The following is an 8,472-nucleotide window of genomic DNA, read 5'->3' on the forward strand; positions in this document are numbered from 1 at the left end:
ACATCAATACACTAATGATACCTAACATATAGATTATAATCAGCTTTCTTGCCGTAATCTGTCTAGAAGACTTGCATCCTGTCACTGTCCACTGATTAAATTTTGAACTCTAACTTGGAACCCTGGTCATCTCACTGCCTTCTTTCTTACCCATTAAGTCAAAATGAGCTCTTATTTTATTTCAATGGAAAAGAGAATGGAAAAGAGGGGAAGAGTCCCTGGGACCTGGGATAAAGTATGAGCACTTACTACCACACGTGTTCTAGTTCTGTAGTTTTCAAACTCCAGGGAGCATCTCAAGGCTTATGAAAGCACAGATAGCTGTCCCTCTTCCCCACTTTCTGATTCAGGAGGTGTGGGGCTGGCCCAGGAATCTGCGTGTCTAACAAGTTCCGACGTGTTGCTGATGCTGAGGGTCTAAGGACTACAATGCAAGAATTGGTGGTTTAGTGGATATCTACCTAATGAATAGATACTGTATTTCCTTTAGCACCTGTGATTACAGAGGAAACACCTTTCAACTGGAAGATATCATTAAACAGAGGGTAAGAGATCAGGTCAGTAAGAATTGAATTTAACTTAATTGAAATGTCACTGAAATTTTAGAAATAATATGACAGGCCACAGTGGCTCATGTCTGTAATCCCAGCACTTTGGGAGGCCAAAGCAGACATATCCCTTGAGGTCAGGAGTTTGAGGGCAGCCTGTCCAACATGGTAAAACTCTCTCTCTACTAAAAATATAAAAATTAGCTGGGCATGGTGGTACATGCCTGTAGTCCCAGCTACTCGGGAGGCTGAGCCAGGGGAATCACTTGAACTCGGGAGATTGAGGTTGCAGTGAGCTGAGATGCGCCAATGCACTCCAGCTGGGCAACAGAGTAAGACTCCATCTCAAAATAAATAAATAAATTAATTAATTAATTAAAAAAGTAAAGGGAGGATGGGGCAGCTTTGCGTACTGCATGCCCTGAAAATGGGCTGATTTCCCTCGAGAGGCAGGGATTTAAGCTCTCTAGCCTACATGGGATACATACAGGAGAAAAATGAAGAAAAAGAAAAGAAATGTAAATATAATCTCCCTGATTATAAAGGAAATCACATTCTTTTTGTAATAATTTGGATGACAAAATATAAAGAATAATCTTCAATTTTGCCACTCAAAACATTCTGGTTTGTTGCTTTTTACATTTTTTACACCTAGAAGCATTTTAAAAAGGAGAATTGTAATATATGGTCTTTTGTCACTGACTATATTTTAAGCATGTTTCTATGGGAGAAATATATCCTGGCATCATCATTTTTAATAGCTGCATGTATGTTAAGTGAATCGTTGCCACCCCAGAGCTGAATCTCCCTCTATATACATTTTAATGGACTCTAGTAAGGATTTTTGCACCAAATTCATAGAAGTAGAATTTCTAGAGGAAAATAATATAAAACAGTTTTAGGAATTTTAAAAGAAATCTTCCAACGATCCTGTAGGATTATTCGTTCAGTTTATATTCCCACCAACAGGGACAGAGCTCCAGATTCCCCCTTCCATTTGTCATCTTTGCTGGTCTTTAAGCAGAACATCTCATTGTTTTCATTACATTTCTGTGATTTCTAGTGCTTTTGAATCTTTTTCATATGGTCATTGGCCATTTTTATTCCTGTGGGAAGGGCCGGTTTCTCCATTGCCCATTTTCTGCTGGAAATCATTCATTTTTTTTTTTTTCTGAGTAATTTTAAAGATTTCTTTATAGGCTAAGGATACAAGCCTTTATCTGTCATTGAGGTTACCAAGACTTTCTCCAAGTAAGTAGTTTGTCATTTCACTTTATTTTTTAATTTTTGCTAGGAAAGCACCAAAGTCAAATTTCACTTTTTATCCTGCTGAGTGAAAACGTTTTAACTTAGTGATTTTAGTGGAAACAGGAGCAGGACAGAATATAATATCTAGATCTCACTCTGTCACCCCGACTGGAGCGCAGTGGCATGATCATAGCTACTGCAGCCTCAAACTCCTGGGCTCAAGATTTTCCCACTCAGCCTCCCAAGTAGCTCTAGGACTGCAGGTGTGTGCCACCATGCCCAGCTAATTTTTAAATGTTTTGTACAGATGTGAATTCGCTATGCTGTCCAGGCTGGTCTTGAACTCCTGACTTACCCCACCTTGGCTTGCCAATATGCTGAGAGCATAGGTGTGAACTACTGCTCCCGGCCAAGAGCTTATCTTGTTTGCTAGAGATGTTCTTGGTATTTTTTGTATTTGAGGCTTTCGTGCTAGTGCTGAAGTATTACACTCACCATCTCAGGTTTACAGGACTTTTGTTTTAATATCAAACAGAGGGAACTGTTTAGTTTTGCATCTTTGCAGGTATACAAAATGTGCCTACCAGGCTCTGCTTTGTATCCATTGGAAAGCAAGAAATAATACATTAAAACTTTGCCTGGCTAGAGGCTTTGGAAGAATGGAGTGTTCTGGTTGAATTCTATTAACTTGGAAGGATGAAGGTGAAAACAATTCAAAACTGTAATTTCCTTTGGAATGCAATGTGAAAATATAGCCAGTGATTCCACTTTTCTTCTCTAGTAAGTTTGGACATTCAGATCTACTTGGTCTTTTATCATAGAACTCCTAGTGTGCCTGAGTCTTACATTGTGAAGATCCGTTTCTAAAACTTTAGATGTAAGAGGATATAAATGATATTGGATGAGATCAGGCTGGATGAGAACTGATACCTGTAAATATACTTTGTAGACTAAATCTCTGATTGCCACCTGCTTTCTTATTAACTCATAAAAATAAAACACATTGGATGGAAGGTGGAAGTAGGAACGAGATTTATGTCTTTTAATTGCATGTCATTGTTTCATATCGAGACAGAACATATGGTGTCCCTGGCTTTGGACCTACAGAAGGAAACACTTTTCTACCTGCTGTATGCCAGAGGTTCCCGAACACCTGGAGGACTTATTGCAGCATGGATTGCTGGTCCCTACTCCAGAGTTTCTGATTCATCAGGTCTAGGGTGGGCCTGAGAATTTACATCTATAAGACATTCCCAGGTGCTCCTGGTCCAGAGTCTATATTTTTGAGAACCACTCTTATATACTAACTATAAATTGTAGAACTCTAGAAAAAAGCTTAGTTTGGTCTGGGATAAGAAGCACACAGGTAGTGGAGCAAATCATGAAAAAGTCAACCCTTGATCCCAGGTAACAAGCAGTACACAGTGACAGAACACAACTCTTGTTTTCATGATTGCAAGTCATAGCCAAGTATCAGTGAGAAATGCAGTTTCATTTGCAGGGCTTAGAGAGGCCAGGTGATTCTAGAAAAATAGGATTTAGTGATTAACCTCATGAGAGTAGGACTTATTTATGTCCTTTTTCTCTCCCCCATCACTTAGCATTTAGCCTTATTTTAGAACATCCTGTATTTGTTTTAAACTTGTAAAGAACGTTGAGTGCTTATTAAATGGAAAGCTTTCCGTGTGTGTGTGTGTGTGTATGTGTGTATGTAGGTATGTATTTAGAGACAGAGTCTTGTTCTGTAGCCCAGGCTAAGTGCAGTGGCATGATTTTGGCTCACTGCAACCTCCGCCTCCTAGGTTCAAGGGATTCTCCTGTCTCAGCCTCCAAGTAGCTGGGACTATAGGCACCTGCCACCGTGCCCAGCTAGTTTTGTATTTTTAATACAGACAGGGTTTCATCATGTTGGCCAAGCTGATCTTGAACTCCTGAACTTAGGTTATCCACCCACCCCAGCCTCCCAAAGTGCTGGGATTACAGGCGTGAGCCACCATGCCTGGCTCAAAAGCTTTGTGTTTTTAAGGATGTTAAGACAGGTTTCTTGTTTTTTTTTTTTAAACAAAAAAGCCTTAACAATAATGTAGGAGAATAAGAGAAAGTTTTTCCAAAAAAGAAATGATTGTGATTATTTTATCTCATTGGAATGTGGATAATATAGTCTGCTTTATCAATCATCAAGCACATTATAAAATTTCCATTTTAATAGGATTTGTACCTCAATTGATGTAATACAATTTTTAAAGTGAAAGCCAGCCCCGCGCCTGTCCTGGAGTGGGCGGGAACAGCAGTTGCATGGGCGGTTTTCCATGTGACAGTACAGGTCCTTCGACACGCTGCTGTGCCATGTCTGCCCCACCCCCCCACCTCCCAGTAGAGCTCTGTCTTCCTCTTTCTATAGGAAAAGAAGGCAAGCCACCAACATCAGGATGCCCTAAGGAGGGAGCTAGAGGTGAGTGGAGGGTGTGAAGTTCCCTCGTGTCCTCTGGAGAAGGTTTCTTTGCTTCTCTTTCAGCACTTGCTTGTCTTTTCTCCCAAAGGCCCAGGTTCATACCATACGAATCCTTACGTCAGAAAACGGAACTTCAGACGGCACTCTATTACAGCCAGCATGCTGTCCAGCAGTTGGAAGGTGGGAATCCGGCACCCTGTCATCCTTCAACCTGGCACTTTGACAGGCCTTTAGGGGGAGTCCTTTGGGCCGCATCTGAATGTCTCTCATTCCAGGAGAGTCCAGAGATCTGGTCAGCTGCCTGCATGATTCATGAAAGTTTGCAGGAGAGTTAGAGCAGGCCCTCTCTGCTGTCGCTACACAGAAAAAGAAAGCAGGCAGGGTGAGTCCAGCTGCCCCATCCCTTGGGAGCCTGGCTTCGCAGATGGAGGAGTGAACCTCAAAGTCCCTTCTGTCGGATGGAGTGTCCTGCCCGGAAGACAGCGTGGCCATTTCTTGCTGCTTTTGTGTGTGGTTGGAGAGACCAACTGGGGCTGAGTCAGCTGCTGTGGGTGAGTTGGGGGGTGCTGTGGGGAGCGAGCACTGGACATAGAGCTCGCAGGCCAAGTGCCCGCCCTGCCCATACTTGTCTGTGGCTTGGCCGAGTCCTGAGTGGCGGTTAGGGTACTTGTACCATAAAGGTACAGAAGAGTAGCTTGAGTATGTTATTATTTGTGTTGAGAGAGGGAGCACATATATGTGTGTGAGTGTATGTATTATGGTAATATACATAAAACATGTTTGTAAGGATCATGAAAAACTCAGGAGAGAGGAACAGTGTTGGGGGGAGATATTTCCCTTCTGTACTTTCTGAGTTTTGGACTATGCGAATGTATCATCCTTTCAAAAAGTCAATAAAAGATTAATGTCCTCCTTCTTACCTGTGCCCCTACCCCCAGTGAAAGAATGGGCTTAGAGAATCAGATATACCTGGGTGTTGAAACTCAGCTCTAAGTGATCTTAGGCAAGCACTTAACCCTTAATACCCCATGTTTTTCATCTACACGATAGAGGTAATAATGGTAACCATCTCCTATGGAGGTTGTGAGGATTAAACGGGATTGTTAGCGCAGTGCCTGGTGAAGCACTCAGTAAAGGTTCCAACAGTGGTAGTAATAACAGTAACAACAACAGCAGTATTATCTGATGTCTCTGGACCCCTGTTAGCCAGCCATGAATTCAGTCTCTTTCCCTGTCCCTTCCACCTTTACTGAATTCTTTGAAAACAAATGAGGGCCGGTGCTCTGGCTCATGCCTGTAATGCCAGCACTTTGGGAGGCCAAGGCGGGCGGATCACCTGAGGTCGGAGTTCAAGACTAGACTGACCTGGAGAAACCCCATCTCTACTAAAAATACAAAATTAGCCAGCTGTGGTGGCACATGCCTGTCATCCCAGCTCCTCAGGAGGCTGAGGCCGGAGAATCACTTGAACCTGGGAGGCAGAAGTTGTGGTGAGACCAGATTGTGCCACTGCACTCCAGCCAGGCAACAACAGCCAAACTCTGCCTCAAAAAACGAACAAAAGAAAAAAGAAAAAGAAAAAACAAAACAAAGAAAGAAAAACAAATGAGACTGTGGGCTTGGAAGTGCCTTGAGAGCATGTCAGGTGTGACTGGGAGTGGGGAGTGGTGTGTGGAGGAGTCACTGTGGCTGCTGTTCCTGGTCGGCCAGCCGCTCCTCTGCCTGCTCTATCCTGACTTCACCTGCTCTATTTGCAGTACATCGAGGAGTTAACAAGGAGAGGGACGCCTGAGTCTGGAACTGTACAGAACACGTAGGTTGGGGACGTGGGATGGGAGGTCTGGGGGCTCTTAGCCTGGGGGTGTGCTGGGAGGTGGGGGTACAGGTGGGCATGGTGAGAGGCTCATACAGGTTTTCATGTGTGCACAGGGAAGCTCTAGTGCCGGCTGTGCCACTGACTCACGGGGTAGCCTCAGGCAACTCATATTCTCTCTGGCCTGCCACCTGGGACTTTTAATTCCTGGGGTCCCATCCAATGCCACGGTTCTGTGGTTGTGGGGTGAAAGCAGAGGGTTGATCACCAAAGCGTTCCTTTCTGTTCTTCGTTCATTCCTTTCTCTACTGTCTCTGGCCATAGCATAATCGATGAGGAGCTGAAGGAGAAAAATATCAAACTACAAGAAAAACTTCGACTTCTAGAGTCTGAAATGTCTGAGATCCAGCTCAACGTAAAGGAGCTAGAAAGGAAGCTGGAGAGGGCCAAGCTCCTGCTGCCACAGGTAAGTGGCTGCAGCCCCGGGGGTTGTAGGATCCCCGTCCGGCTGGGACCATGGTCTAGGGATCATGCAGGGTATGGGGAGGCTCCAGTCCAGAGCTAGGAAATTGGGGTCCTTGTTCTGGTCCCACCATAGAATCCTCCAGAGTGTGCTAAAAATCTAAAAATTGGAGCCCTGCCTGGGGAATCACAATCTCAGAGTAGGGATTAACAAAATATTTTTTAAAGGATCATAGACGAAAACCATTGTTTTATAGATTCCATTTATATGGGTAGCTCATGAGTCTGTTTCCTTCTGAGGTTCAAACCAACACTTTCACTATTCCAGCAGCACCTGGAGTCGGAGGCTGACCACCTGGGTAAGGAGCTGCAGAGTGTGTCAGCAAAGCTCCAAGCCCAGGTGGAAGAGAATGAGTTGTGGAATCGCCTGAGCCAGCAACTCGAGGAGAAGATGTGGAGGAAGGAGGAGAAGCTGCGGGAGCAGGAGGAGAAGATACGGGAGCAGGAGGAGAAGATGCGGAGGCAGGAGAAGAAGAGATAGGAGGAGGAGGAGAAGATGCGGAAGGAGGAGAAGATGCGGGAGAAGGAGGAGAAGATGCAGAGGCAGGAAGATATGATGCGGGAGAAGGAGGAGAAGATGTGGGAGCAGGAGGAGAAGATGTGGAGGCAGGAAGAGAAGACGCACGAGTAGGAGGAGAAGATGTGGAGTCAGGAGGAGATGCACGAGCAGGAAGAGAAGATGTGGGAGCAGGAGGAGAAGATGAGGAGGCAGGAGGAGATGATGTGGGAGGAGGAAAAGATATGGGAGCAGGAGGAGAAGATGTGGAGGCAGGAGGAGAAGATGCAGAGGCAGGAGGAGAAGATGCGGGAGCAGGAGGTGAGGCTGCAGGAGCTGGAGGAGAGGCTGGGGGAGCTGGGGTGGAAGGCTGAGCTCTGGGGGAGCAGGCGGAGGTGGTTGCAAAACCCTGGAGATCATACAGAGCGACCTCACCACAACTTAGCAGATGGCTCCCTCTGCTTTTCCACCAGTCTGTGGCCTACAGTTTAAATGGTGCGAGAATTGAGGCTGGGGAGGGAGGCATGGGCCTCTAGGCAAGGGAGGCAGTCTCTTTGGCCTGGAGGAAGGGGGAAGGGGCCAGGTGCCAGGGGCCTGGGCAGGTAACAGAGCCCCTCAGTGGCCTCGCTACCCCGTTTATGGGCCCAGAATCTGGAAGCCAGCCACTGCCTGCCCTGACGCCTATCCTGCAGGTGGAGCTGATGCTCAGAGGAAGAGGAGAGAGCCCCAGGAAGAGCGGGGGACTGTTAGCAACGTAGGATTGAGGAGTTGCAGGAGACTTTTAGAACAGCTGGTCATTATGCCGACCGGGTATCCGCAGTAAGTTCGGCATAGATATGGTGACCTCCTGGGAGTGGGGGAACACCAGGGTTGCCTATGAATGGGGGAGCTGGCCCAGGGCAGAAATGGAGCATGTCAGAACTCCCGTGTTGATTGGTAGTGGGACTGCACCTGGGCAACGTAGGGAGATGTTGGCTCTTCAAAAAAATGAAGTAAAGAACAGCTGCTGATCTCCCTCTGGGGAGGGGCTGGCCCAGGGTTGCACAGTGAGGGTGGGGGCAGAGGGGGGCCCACTGTTTCCTCCCTTGTTGGGTTGTCTGAGGAGCCCTCTGGCCACTCCCCACAGGAGATGCACTGGACAGGGAGGAGGTGGAGGAGGAGGAGGCACCTCAGCCCATGCCAAGCATCCCAGAGGAACTGGAGAGCCGGGAGGCCATGCTGAGCCTGACTCTTCCTGCCCCAGCTTTGCTGTCTCCCTTGGTGGTCCCTCCCAGACCCCCTTAGGCTCTTGGTTTCCTGCCTTCTGATTTCTCCGGACCCTCTAAGTCATGCAGCATCTCTGCGGGGTGGGTGTGGACACGGGCATGGCAACTGAGCACCTTTCCAGGTGGAG

The 8,472-nt window shown here is 46.5% G+C and overlaps 1 pseudogene; it reads left to right on the forward strand.

Moving 5' to 3' along the window:
* The first annotated feature begins 295 nt into the window (after nucleotides 1–295).
* Nucleotides 296–8,414, forward strand: LOC115895855 (annotated as a pseudogene).
* Nucleotides 8,415–8,472: the final 58 nt, after the last annotated feature.

This window comes from Rhinopithecus roxellana, unplaced genomic scaffold (assembly GCF_007565055.1).
Source record: "Rhinopithecus roxellana isolate Shanxi Qingling unplaced genomic scaffold, ASM756505v1 contig3258, whole genome shotgun sequence".
NCBI classification, from domain to species: domain Eukaryota; kingdom Metazoa; phylum Chordata; class Mammalia; order Primates; family Cercopithecidae; genus Rhinopithecus; species Rhinopithecus roxellana.